Source organism: Engystomops pustulosus, chromosome 2, assembly GCF_040894005.1.
Source record: "Engystomops pustulosus chromosome 2, aEngPut4.maternal, whole genome shotgun sequence".
Classification (NCBI taxonomy): Eukaryota; Metazoa; Chordata; class Amphibia; order Anura; family Leptodactylidae; genus Engystomops; species Engystomops pustulosus.
In genome coordinates this window covers 150223500-150238123 of record NC_092412.1, presented here as the reverse complement: position 1 = coordinate 150238123, position 14624 = coordinate 150223500, and the positions used below count along the sequence as shown (strand labels likewise).

The 14624-nt window shown below is 41.1% G+C and overlaps 1 long non-coding RNA gene across 2 annotated transcripts in view; it reads right to left on the bottom strand.

Annotated features, from left to right (window-relative positions):
- Window positions 1-14624, bottom strand: part of LOC140116622 (uncharacterized) — a 98380-nt gene that overhangs the window by 30203 nt on the left and 53553 nt on the right. The window contains exon 3 of one of the 2 annotated variants that reach the window (XR_011852861.1): window positions 9222-9376. The exons of the other annotated variant lie outside the window; for it this stretch is intronic. This is a non-coding gene — a long non-coding RNA (uncharacterized lncRNA). Of the gene's footprint in view, window positions 1-9221; window positions 9377-14624 lie in introns of those variants that run through there. 2 annotated transcript variants of the gene reach the window in all.

The window sequence follows — 14624 nt, the reverse complement described above, 5'->3', positions numbered from 1 at the left end:
TGCATGTGTGTCTGCATGTATCTGTATGTCAGTGTGTGTGTTTGCCTCCATGCTTGTCTGTAGCTGTCTGCATGTACCTGTAGCTGTATGCATGTATCTGTATCTCTCTGCCTGTATATATGTCTTGCTGCATGTATCTGTAGCTCTCTGCCTGTATATATGTCTTGCTGCATGTATCTGTAGCTCTCTGCCTGTATATATGTCTTGCTGCATGTATCTGTAGCTCTCTGCCTGTATATATGTCTTGCTGCATGTATCTGTAGCTCTCTGCCTGTATATATGTCTTGCTGCATGTATCTGTAGCTCTCTGCCTGTATATATGTCTTGCTGCATGTATCTGTAGCTCTCTGCCTGTATATATGTCTTGCTGCATGTGTGGATGTGTGAATGATATGAGAAGCAGAGAGGGTTCTGTGTCAGGGATGTGTCGTATGAGGTTACACAGCAGATGAGGTAGGTATTATGAGGTTCTGTAGCAGCAGTTTTGCATTATGAGGTTCTGCAGCAGCTCGGGTGTGTATTATGAGGTTCCGCAGCAGCTCAGGTGTGTATTATGAGGTTCTGCAGAAGCTGAGGTGTGTATTATGAGGTTCTGCAGCAGCAGTGATATGTATTATGAGATTCCGCAGCAGCTGAGGTGAGTATTATGAGGTTCTGCAGTGTTGAGGTGTGTATTATGAGGTTCTGCAGCAGCTAAAGTGTGTATTATGAGGTTCTGCAGCAGCTGAGTTTCAGTTTTATTACTTGGCAGAGTGGAGGGGCACAGATTTTTAGGTTCGCCCTGTTGGTTAAATTACCTCAAAACTGCCCTGACCATGACACGGCTGTTTGGGATGATAAACTGGGGAATATTTCAGGGAATAGGAGACCAGTTTAGTTTTTGAATTTTTAATGCTGGCACTGCAAAGGGGCCCACTGAAGCACTGTCGCCCAGGGGCCTACTGAAACCTGGAGCCGGCCATGCCACCGTCCACACTATAGCATCTGCATAAATGACACAGCCTCAGGTCGTGGTAACATTGTCCCCCATTAACGTCATGCACCTTCTGTTCTTGACTTTTGTTGGAGGCAATAGAAGGGTTATCATCTGTGACCCGTGTTACTGGTTAGTGTTTGCTGCAATATGCAGCAAATATGCAGCTTGTATGGAGAGACCTTTAACAATGAGCCCTCTCTCCATACTGCTGTGCGAAGTGCGAAGTAGTAGTATGTCACACCTCATTAAGGGGTTAAAAATCTACGATGTGTACATCAAACAACACGTGCCGAATAGGTCAATATATATATATATATATATATATATATATATATATATATATATATATATATATATATATATATATATATACTTTATATGTTACAAATTCATACAAATATGCATGCAAAACTGTTCAAAGTAAAAAACAATTATGCTTAAAAATACACTCACCGGCCACTTTATTAGGTACACCTGTCCAACTGCTCGTTAACACTTAATTTCTAATCAGCCAATCACATGGCGGCAACTCAGTGCATTTAGGCATGTAGACATGGTCAAGACAATCTCCTGCAGTTCAAACCGAGCATCAGTATGGGGAAGAAAGGTGATTTGAGTGCCTTTGAACGTGGCATGGTTGTTGGTGCCAGAAGGGCTGGTCTGAGTATTTCAGAAACTGCTGATCTACTGGGATTTTCACGCACAACCATCTCTAGGGTTTACAGAGAATGGTCCGAAAAAGAAAAAACATCCAGTGAGCGGCAGTTCTGTGTATGCGGAAATGCCTTGTTGATGCCAGAGGTCAGAGGAGAATGGGCAGACTGGTTCGAGCTGATAGAAAGGCAACAGTGACTCAAATCGCCACCTGTTACAACCAAGGTAGGCAGAAGAGCATCTCTGAATGCACAGTACGTCCAACTTTGAGGCAGATGGGCTACACCGGGTGCCATTCCTTTCAGCTAAGAACAGGAAACCGAGGCTCCAAAATTGCACAAGCTCATCGAAATTGGACAGTAGAAGATTGGAAAAACGTTGCCAGGTCTGATGAGTCTCGATTTCTGGTGCGACATTCAGATGGTAGGGTCAGAATTTGGCGTCAACAACATGAAAGCATGGATCCATCCTGCCTTGTATCAACGGTTCAGGCTGGTGGTGGTGTCATGGTGTGGGGAATATTTTCTTGGCACTCTTTGGGCCCCTTGGTACCAATTGAGCATCGTTGCAAGCCACAGCCTACCTGAGTATTGTTGCTGACCATGTCCATCCCTTTATGACCACAATGTACCCAACATCTGATGGCTACTTTCAGCAGAATAATGCGCCATATTATAAAGCTGGAATCATCTCAGACTGGTTTCTTGAACATGACAATGAGTTCACTGTACTCAAATGGCCTCCACAGTCACCAGATCTCAATCCAATAGAGCATCTTTGGGATGTGGTGGAACTGGAGATTCGCATCATGGATGTGCAGCCGACAAATCTGCGGCAACTGTGTGATGCCATCATGTCAATATGGACCAAAATCTCTGAGGAATGCTTCCAGCACCTTGTTGAATCTATGCCACAAAGAATTGAGGCAGTTCTGAAGGCAAAAGGGGGTCCAACACGTTACTAGCATGGTGTACCTAATAAAGTGGCCGGTGAGTGTATGTAATATTAGTTAGCCCAATAAGCATTAAATACAAATACAAAAAAAGTATAAGCCAGCTTCTGAAAACCTACATAAATTTTGGTATCTCCCTGATAGTACCTACTCAAAGAATAAAGGAATTATTTATCTTGGAATTTTTTTCCTGGTACTTGGCATGGGATATTAAATACCATCACTAGGATATTAAGTACTGTCACTAGGAAGTACAATAGCACTAATATATAGAAAAATAAGAATGGAGGGAAGCAAAAAAAATGGAAAAATGAAAAAGGGCATTGTCTGGAAGGGATTAAGTAGCAAAAAATCTAGTCTGCAGACTTTTGTTATAACAAGCTATTGTGATAAAAATGAAAACAGATCCAAATATAAATGTAAAAAAAAGATGGGAACAAGGCATATGCAGATATCAAGCGTGCAAGGACTGAATGCATTTCTCAGTTCCTTATAGCACTCTAAATAGGATCCAGGAATGTATAGTCAGGTCAAAGTAAGCTGTAGCAAATTACAGACTGATAAACAAATAAATCAGTTGTCACAAAGAAACTAAACTGTAAAGAAATCTGCAGAGGGAGGTAGTGGTAATGGTAAAATATTCAGATGACTATCTGGCTCTCCAGATCGATTACAGGAAACCAAACAACTCCAATTTCATAGTATCACAGTTTGTATGGTTGAAAAAAGACACATGTCCATCAAGTTCAACCAAGTAAGGGAAGGGATTGCATGAGGAAGGGATTTAGGGGAAACATTTCTATATAACATAACCATCAATGTTATTTAGGTGTAAAAAGGTATCTAGACCCTTCTTGAAGCTCTCTGCTGTCCCTGCTGTGACCAGCGCCTGAGGCAGGCTATTCCACAGATTGACAGTTCTCATAGTAAAAAGGCCCTGTCATCTCTGGTGATTAAACCTTGATTTCTCCAAACGGAGACAGTGCCCCCTCGTCCTTTGATTTGATTTAATCTGAAACAACTTACCACCATATTTTTTGTATGGACCATTCATATATTTATAGAAATCAATCATGTCCCCTTGTAGTCGTCTCTTTTTCAGACTTAATAAATCTAGTTGTTTTAATCTTTTCTCATAACTGAGACCCTCCATACCCCTTATAATTTTTGTGGGTGTCATGGGTGCACCCGTGCCCCTCTCCGTGGTGCTGCCCTGGCTCCTAAATTACCTGTGTTCCCTCTCCTGTTTTCTGCGTGCCTGCTCCTGTGTTCCTGTTGCCGTGTTCCAGCCTATTCTTGTTCCGTGTGCCAGCTCCTGTGTTCCTGCCATGAGTTCCAGTGTTCTTTTCAGTGCTGTTCTCCTGCTGTTACCTCGGGCTAACTGTGTCCTGCATTACTACCTTGGCTGTGGAATGACCTGGGGGCACCCTGCCACAGCAAGACCATCCTGCTTTGCAGCAGGCTCTGGTGAAGACCAGGTGCCACTTAGACTCCGATCCCAGGTGTCGGCTAGTACCATCTCCTGCGATGGTCCAGAGGGTCCACAGACCCACAACCCTGACAGTGGCTCTTCATTGAACCCTCTTCAGCTCCAGGGCATCCTTTTTATGGACCGGAGCCCCAAACTGGATAGCGTATTCCAGGTGAGGCCGAACCAATTGCTCGTACAGTGGTAATATGACATCTCTATCCTGAGGGTCCATACCACTTGATACATGACAAGAACTTGCTGGCTTTAGATGCAACTGATTGACATTGCATTCCGTTATTTAATTTATTATCTACTTGCATCCCCAGGTCCTTCTCAACAAGGGACTCTCCCAGAATTACCCAAGGACATATGTTGCCTGTGGATTGTTAGCCCCAAGGTGCATAACCTTACATTTATCCATATTGAACCTCATTTGTAATTTTAGCATTCAATCACTCAGGGATCAAAGTTTCAAAATTGTAAATCATTTTTGATTCTTTGAGGGACATTTTGGCAATGTAAATACCACCTATCCAATCTCATTTTACTTTTTCTAGAGCCATAAATCTCAATAGAACCAGGATTAACAATAAAGCTAATATTGTAGATACCAATGATAACTGTTATAGCTGTTTATTGTAGCCCTAGGCTAAAGTACAGTAAATTGCCAACATCCAGAGGTCCGTTTGTAACTAGGGGTCGTATGTAAGTCAGGTGTTCTTAAGTAGGGGACCACCTGTACATGTTCAGGATATTTATTCCTTATTTTTAAATTTCACTGTTAGTTCTACTGCTTCAATCTCAAACATATCCATTTTGTACAGTTTCTCCTCAACCTCCTGTACTGACTAAATTGAGTAAAAGCCATCTTGCTAAGTGGCACATGGTGTTTAATATAACGCTAAATCTAGAGATTCAACCTTTTCTTCGCTAATTAATAGGGGCAAATGTGACTTAAAGGAATTTTCATTAATTTGACATTTAAAGTTCTCTAGACCTACTTGTGTACCTCTCCATATCGGTAATATATAATCAATATAACATTGCCATACCACTAGGTCAGTGCCCAGGGGATTGATTTTAATTTCTTCCCAATTGACCATAAAAATATTTGCGTAACTGGGCGGGAATCTGGTGCACACGATAGTCCCCACTTTCTATTAATAAAAGTTTCAGTCAAAGTAGAAATAATTGTTTGTATGCATTCTGTTCCCAAAATTAGAAAATCCTTTTGTTCCTGATGTCCCTTTTGTAAAAAGTGTCTAACTGCCGATGTACCTTGGCTAAGCTGAATGATGGTATAAAGGGAATTTGCATCCAAAGTTCCCAAAATAAATGTTCTTCCCATTTCATATCCTCTACTACTGATATGGTTTAGGTAATGTCTTTCAAATAAGAGGGAACTATTTTTACATAGGGTTGAAGAAAAGAATAAATATATTGAGAAAGGTTTGATCGGGGTCCAGGTGGGTCTATGGCGTTTTTGTGCAATTTGGAAAAAAGTATACGTTTTTGGGTACCTGCTATAAAATTGAATCAGCCGATTAGAAGGGCTTAGTCAGATCTGAAGATAATTTCTCATATGTAGAGGTGTCCTCTAACTGTCTTAGGCGCTCTCTATTATATTTGTTGGTATCCATAATAACTATACCTCCGCCTTTATCGGCGGGGTGTATTGTGATATCAAAGTCTTGTAATTCTGATATTTCTTCCCTTTCCTTCTTTGTAAACTTAGGTATACATTTTTTGTATTCAGGGTTCTTTAGTCTCTCTCAATGCAATGCTAAGATATCTTTACCTATCTTGTTTCATGGGAAATTTTTAGATGCTAATTTAAAATCTGTATGTTTGAATTTCTCATTTTTACTGACTTTCTCTGTTACTTGTTTTTTTCATAAATATTTCTTTAAACATAGCTACCATAATTATTTTTGTATTCCAAGGTAGATGTTGAATTTATTCAAACCAGTACTGGGAGCATATTTAAATCCTTTATTTAATAATGTGATATGATCTTTCAAATGGACTGTGCTTAAATTAAAAATCGCTGAAATGGAGTTTGGTGTGGCCCAACTTTTCTTCCTTTGAGTGTTGGATGTCCAGACTGTGGTGGAGTACATTATGTTGATGGTTTGGGGAGGTGTGTGTTCTGTATGACACATATATGTGTGTTTTGAGGATGTGTATATGGGTATATTCGAAATATATCTTAGTTGCAACAGTGACGTTTATCTTGTGTAGGTATGCTGTAGATGTGGTATGGTGATGATAGCGTTGTGCTGTCTGATCTTGTTTGTGAAGGTGACAAGGGAATTCTCGGTATTCCGTCTTTAGTTGTCCATAAAAATAGAAGGTGAGGCAGCACTCCTATATAATCAAGGTGTTTTATTCACCCAATGTGGCAGGTGCAAGTTTCAGCTCGTCAATGGAGCTATTTTCAAGGCTGTCTTTGGTTGTCTGTACTGTGAAAAGTGATTGTGACTCATTTGTGAACCTAAAAAATGATGTGTTCGTGAACCTGAAAGTTGATTGGTAGATGGTGAAAGAATGGAATCTGTCTCATGTTCTGATATGTTATATCTATACTGAGTCTTAAATGGTGATCTAAAATTGTAATCTTGATCATTCCTCCTTTTCACTGTTGATTGGACTCTAGTCATCTTATCTTGATCTTAATGTTTCTGGTTATTATTTCCCTCTCCAAGCCATCTTACTTTTTTCTCTTTTTTTGTTAGAATATCCTGTTCCAATCTTTGTTACATAGGACTGCATGTCTGGTAGGGGATGAGGTGCCATGATGTGTATATTACATGGGAATGTGTTCCAGTGGGGCTTAGATATATTTTACATGGGACTGCGTATCTGTTAGGGGCTGTAGTGGCAAGAGGTGTATCTTACATGCAACTGTGTGTCTGGTGGGGGGATGAGATGGCATGAGGTGTATGTCACATAGTATGGTGTGTCTGGTGTGGGCTGAAGTTACATGAGGCATATACATGGGACTGCATGTCTGGTGGGGGCTGAGGTGACATGAGGTGTATTTTATATGGGACTGTGTGTCTGGTGGGGGCTGGGAAAGCTTGTGGTGTATGTTACATGGGACTGTGTGTCTGGTGGGAGATGAGGTAGCAAGAGGTGTATGTTACATGGGGCTGTGTCTGGCGAGGGCGGTGGTGACATGAGGTATGTTACATGGTACTGCATGTCTGATGGGGGATATGGTAGCATGAGGCATATATTACATGGAACTGCATGACTGATCAGGGCTGAAGTGGCAAGAGAGGACATCCGGTTTATGCTTTGGGTCAGTTGGCCACAGGAAACTTTACACCTCAAAAAAAATCCTGAGTATCACCATGCTTGAGACTTCTCGCTCCAGTCCCTCAGGATGACAGGATGTTCCATCACTACTGAAGCACATGGGCACGACCTTCTGTCAAGGCCACAAGCTGCAGCAGTGAAAAGCTCTCTTGTCCACACCAGGTAAATGAAGGAGCTGGAGAGGGTTCCGGTGTCTCTGGCCATCCATGCACGCGATATATATAAATTATGGCACCGTGTGCTCCTGCACATAGAGCCACCAGCAGGATTAGGATATCCCACTGTGAAAGGGATTGATATAATCATTCCCCTGCCACAGTAGCCTCTAAACTCTGTGCACATGATGACCTCACAGGGATTCTCTAAGCAGAGGGGGCTGGGAGATATGCAGGGAAGCTTTGCGTTGTCTCTTCATATTTGTATGTAGTTATTACTGATGTCATTAAAGGGAGAGTGCACATGCTACCACATTTTACCATATTATACTGTTAGCTTGTTCAGGTGGGGTATGAAATGTTCTTTTCGGATTCTTTCTTTTTTGTGAAATATCATCCATCTACTGATTTAAAATATCAGTCGTATGAAAATGAGCATAATTTCATATTTGCCTAAGATAAGTACGTTTGGAGGGTACAGGGCAGTGTAATTTCATTCGCCCCACTCTTCAGTTAAATAAACGTTTAAACATGCTGGTAGTCACATAAGGCTTGTGGTTCTGTCAACTACAGACAAATATAGGCAGCCAAAAACAGGCAGGAATTGGGTGTATATTTTAAGCTCATATTTACAACTTAGTCTTTAACCCCTTGATGATGTGCGGTGTATTACTACGTCTTGTGTTGGTTGCGGGTTATTGGAGAGGGCTGAGCCCTCTCCAAAGTGGTGAGCTTTTGCTGTGTGGGCCCCGCCAAGTTCTCTAAGCTTGTTGCCACACCCCAATGACGTCGCGGGGAGCAATCTGTTTCTATGACAGCCTCAGGTCACACATATACCCAAATCTGTCTCGTTATACACCATATCTTACAATGTGCGATTTGCACATTGTAATAAATGATGTGGAAAATACCCATACACTGCCATAATGTAGTATGGCAGCAAAGACATCATAGCATCAGACAACCTAGGTTGATTTTTTTACCCTAGGGGGTCTGAAAAATAGTAAAAAAAGAAATTAAATACATTTTATTTTAATAAATTAAAACAAATCACCCCCTTTCCCTAGAACTGATATAAATATAAATAAAAAGTAAAAATTATAAACATGTTAAGTCCCAAAATGATAAAATGTTCATCAAAAGTCTGTATAGTCCTCAAAATGGAAAGAAAATGGAAACATTGAAAATGGACATTGAAAACGTCATCAAAAGCAAAAAAAAGACTCCACACACACCTCTGTACACTGAGCCCTCTTCACACATTCCCTGCACCTCTGCGCCGTAGAGCTACGGCGCAGAGCATTAAGGGGTTAAAGAGTCAGAAGGTGCACAAGAGGATTGCTCTCTCTGCCCCTGGGAAAACTTTATATGTGAGTTGCCAATTGCTGTATGCTGTGGTTGGGAAGCTGTACAGTATGTACAGTTTCTTGGTAGTTAGGAAACTTCTGTATTGTATAGTTAAGTGGCCAGACGGCCTAGGATTTTATTTCTGTATTGTATTGTTTTGCCATTGTTCCTGCTTCAAAGAAGCTAATAAAAATAGCTGCAGCCAGTTGCACCCAACTGATGTCTGTGATTGTGGATTGTGTCTGTGATGTGCCAAGAAGTGCTTGTCTATCCCAGGAGACAGATGATGTATGACACACACATACGGATGACGTCTGATGTATTTAATACAGCGAATTTGGCGTGGCAGAGTGTCGGAGCACTTTGTAAGAAAATATAAGAAAATTAATTAACTAATCCCTAATCGCCCACTTTCTTTTGATGTCAGGTTGAGTCTTGCAGAGTTTTTTTTTGCTGCTGTGCAGGACAGGGTCTCCAGCTGTCATGGAGAGAAGGAGACACTAGGGAGAATGAAGAAGCGGTTTATTAGATGATCACTGGGTTTGAAAGTGTTAAACAGAGCTTATTAGATCTAGCACAGCTATGAAGAATACATCTTCCCCCTTAGGGTGTCATTTACCCCTTTTAACTGGGGTTCTTATTGATGCCCCTGTTACTGTGGAAAAAGTTAAAATAAAAAATTAAACAAATTGAAAAATGTACGCTAGAGGTCTGGGTACATGTCCCCTAATTAGTATTAAACTTATTCTCCATGCAGCTTTTTTCCATCTCTGCAACAAGCATTTTCATTTTGGTAACTAGCTTTCAACCCTGGCAATGAACTTTTTCCCTAGGCAACAAGCAGTTTCCCCAAAGCAAGAAGCTTTTCTCTTAGGCAACAATCATTTTCCAAATCGAATGGAAGGGTGGACGCGGGGTGCAAGCCCCAAGACCCCACCACTTTGTCCTTAACCCCTTAACGACCTGGCCCTTTTTAGTTTTTTCACTTCCATTTTTTACTCACCACCTTCAAAAATCTATAACTTTTTTTATTTTTCCACATAAAGACCTCTGTGACATTGGGGCAGATTTACTTACCCGGTCCATTCGCGATCCAGCGGCGCGTTCTCTGCGGTGGATTCGGGTCCGGCCGGGATTTATTAAGGTAGTTCCTCCGACGTCCACCAGGTGGCGCTGCTGCACTCAAGTTCCCTGGAACGCACCGAGCCGGGCTGAGTGAAGGTAAGTGCAATTTTCGCAACACATTTTTTTTTTTTTAAATGCGGCGGTTTTTGTTCGGCCACGCCCCCCGATTTCCGTTGCGTGCATACCAGCGCCGATGCGCCACAATCCGATCGCGTGCGCCAAAATCCCGGGGCAATTCAGGGGAAATTGGCGCAAATCGGAAATATTCGGGTAACACGTCGGGAAAACACGAATGGGGCCCTTAGTAAATGACCCCCAATGTGTGTAGTATTCAATTGAGTGTACTGGGAAGCAGGAAAAAAATTCCAAATGCAGTGAAAATGGTGAAAAAACGCACTTTTCTTGTGGGCTTGGATTTTACAGCTTTCACTGTGCACCACAAATGACATGTCTACTTTATTCTTTTTAAAAATATTTTTCAAAATGGCAAAAAAGTGCCATTTTCGACTTTGGGCACTATTTTCCATTACAGGGTTAAACACAGTGAAAAAACGTTATTTTATTTTGATCGGGCATTTTCAGATGCGGTGATACCTAATGTGTTTATGATTTTTACTGTATATCAGTTCTAGGGAAAGGGGGTGATTTGAATTTATAGGTTTTTAATAATTTTTTTTAGAGTTTTTAAAATTATTTTTACTATTTTTTTTAGATTATCTAGGGTACTTTAATCCTAGGTTGTCTGATTGATCCTATCATATACTACCATACTACAGTCATGGCGACAGATCACCTTTCCCCAATGACGTCACGGGGAGTAACAATCCACGGCAAGATGACGGCACATGGGCATGTTACCGCTAAGCCGTACTAGTGCGCCACGTGTCGGGAAGGGGTTAGAGGGGCCCCCACCAAGTGAGGGAAATTCGGGTGCCTGGATGGTCTACTATGTATCCAGATCTGGCTTTCCGCCTGGGGAACAAGGCAATAGCCGGTAGACTTCTGTTTAAGGCAGAGCAGGAAATAATACGTATAATGGCAATATACTATACAGTATGAATCATGTACTGCCATCTGTAAACCTGTCCAACACCATAACAGGGAAACTTGGAAAGGTCATATTGAGTACACAAACAATAGTTAATTCAATAACAAAGACAAAGCCATAAATAAAATAGAAGTTGATATAGTATAATTGCATACAGATTAACTCCAGTACCTTTAAATTACATTTAATATGTGTATGCCAGATATAAAAAAACTGTTACAATAACATTTGTGTATATTGAAATACGAGCTAGCATAACAGCAGAAAAAGCACATATAACATTAAAATCTATATGTGGTAAGAAGAAAGTAAAATATATAGGGGCTTATTTACTTGGAATGCCACTCGAGTTCACTGTGCATTGTCTGTCTTTAATGCTGCATGTGGCGATTGTGCTCCAGAAATCATGAATGTGTAGCTTCCCCGCTCGAGTCAGACAGAGTTCACCTTCTGTTTCGTGGTGCATCTTTAACATAGGGCGTGCAACACAATTTCAAAGTTAAATACGGAGCTCAGTCAGAATCAGTCGGATCATCTGATGGCACACCCCCTAATTTGTGTTGCATGGGAGCCAGGGCAGCTCTGCCACAAAAGGGTTGGGTACGGCACAATCTCAGCCCACACACTTCTTAAATACGTGTGCAAGTCATTTTAGCCATTAAGAGCGTGAACAGACTGACAAAAGTGCGGCGCAAAGCCCTGAGTAAATGTGCCCCACTGTGTTGAGAACTAGGATGAAATACACTGTTGTTCAAATCAGAGGGACAAAAAACTACACACAAAGAAAGGAGAGACTGGGTACAAGGCAAGGTAGGTAAATATTTTCTGGGAGTATCATTCATAAAAAATGCCATCATAACATGAGTGATACAATCAGTTTAAAGATCATCTAATAATTATAATAATAATACTTTATTTTACCCAAGGGAAAATCTTTATTTCAACTTCAGAGTACAAATATTTGTAAGCACATTATAAGATACAACATTTACAACAAACACATAATATAAGAGTCATATAAATTTATAGATACCGTGTGCTCTCAACAGAATCATCAGGGCAGTTACAGGAGGACACACTGGGGGTCACTTACTAAGGGCCCGATTCGCGTTTTCCCGCCGTGTTACCCGAATATTTCCAATTTGTGCCGATTTTGCATGAATTGCCCCAGGTTTTTGGCGCACACGATCGGATTGCGGCGCATCGGCGCTGGCATGCACGCGGCGGAAATCGGGGGGCATGGCCGAACGAAAACCTGAAGGATTCGGAAAATCCACAACATTTAAAACAAAAAATTGGTCGCACGGGCCATACTCACATGCACCAGGAAGAGATCAGTGAACTCCGACGCAACTCGGCAGACCTCGGTGCAGCAGCGACACCTGGTGGACATCGGGCGCAGGACCTTCATGAATCGCAGGAAGACCTGAACGCTCGTCTGAGAAGCCGCCGCTGGAACGCGAATGGACCGGGTAAGTAAATGTGCCCCAATGTTTTAACAAATTGACCTTGGACATTGGTGAGAGAATGAAAGTCCTTTTGAACCTCAGAGTTTTACTTGATGTAATTTGAATGTATCTGCTGCTAAAAAAAACTACTGTAGACCTCAGTAGAATTATACATTGGGTGATTGGAATTACTAACAATTAAACTCCAGTTTATGGCCAAAAATGGAAACAGTTCTTCTTATATATTTATCTTTAGCTTTAACACATGTATCCCAGGATGCCACTGCAAAAAACAAAATTCTTTCTACCACCGTCTGTTAAAACCACTGCAGCAACCTTCTACAGATATCAAAAAACACAAAAAGTAGAATGGCACTCACCAAAGTAGCTCCTTCCAATCCAGTTTATCGGTAATAAACTTAATTGCAAGGAGCTACTACGGTGAGTGCCATTCTACTTTTTCAGTTTTTTCGTACAGATTTTTTGCACTTCCCTAAAGAATCAGACCACCACCTGTCTCCCACAGACCTGACCCATACCAACGCACGTCTGCTAAACATAATCACCCTGAACTATTAATACAGAGTAGTGCCATTCAGTACTTTTTTCTGGTTGGTTTCTATACCTTCAACAGATATTAAAAGACCTCAGTGACCTAAGAAAGTTGTCCACGCTCTTTTTCATTTGACTGTCAATATGGAAGTGCAAGTCTAATTTATGATCAATGTAGATTCCCAAGTATTTATATAGTAAAGAGGCCCTATCTACCCTTAGTCCAGATTTCTCAGCACCCATATAATGGGCATAATGTGGTGGAGGTTTGCAGTTTGTAAAGGACAGCCATTAAGGATTGAGAACAAATATGCCAATGTCACTTGCCAATATCTCTCTATTGATTAGCTCTTCTGTAATTACTGTTGGGTAGCCATTGTTGAACCCCTTAAGGACTCGGCCCCTTATCATTTTTGTATTTCCACTTTTATATACAGAGCTGTATACATACATGTTTTTGTACTTCCAAATGATCTTATTTGAGAAGTGGGTTAAAAAAATCCACATCCAGTGAAATTGACAAAAAAAAACATATTTGTACAATATTCTTTTGGGCATTTTTTGGGCGGCTTTCCAAATAACATCTCCTCTTTATTCTTTGGATCATTGAGGTACCAATATTATATAGATTTTATAATGTTTTGGGTTTTGTCAGGGGCATTTAAATGATTTACATCCATGATCATTATGCAGCAAACACCCAGTGAGCCTTGAGCCATCTTCATACACTGCTGCCACACCATACGGGGAATTTTATGGTGCAGCAAGGTGTAAACCTGCATCTTAAGTAAATAATCCTTTCAACAGCTTAATGTGTATCCCACATGTTGGCTTGTCTAATAAAGGACTAGATAATCCAGTGTCTGGTTACCAATGAATCATAAATATGCTTTCATTTAATGCTAAGATCAATCTCTCAACTTAACTTTTACATGCACAGTGAAATCTGCAAAAACTCCCCTATCACTTTTGAAGTCTGGCAAAACAAATTAGATGGAGGACTAATGCTGTAGTCTTATTGAATAAGACCATATGGCTCTAACATTGATTGCTGCCAATAATGAGTGATTGGTATAAATGCTTGCTGTCTGATCTTAAAATGATTACCCAGTGATGGTGAACCTTTTAGAGACTGAGTGCCCAAAATGCAAACCAGACTCACTTATTTATTGCAAAGTGCTGACACAGCAATTCTAGCATTAAATTATGAAAATATTCTTGCTCCGTACTATACCACAGCTTTTAAGGGTCCTGAGGACACCAATATCGTTGACAGAATGTGGGAAAATTCAGATTGCCATTGGAGCTTCCATTGACAACCCAATGAACAGGAAGAATTGTGGGGCCAAAAGCAGGAACTTCAATGGCTCCAATGATAATTTGACCATGTCCTCACCTTCTCTTCCTGTAGTCTCAGGTAGACCCAGATGCTTAACGTCCTGGGCTACCTGGGCCTGCAGGAGGATCCCTCAAGTCCTGTATGGAAACTCTGTGCTGGGGTAACATCCTGAGTGCCCACTGAGAGGGCTCAGAGTTCCACCTCTGGCACCCGTGCCATAGGTTCACCACCACTGA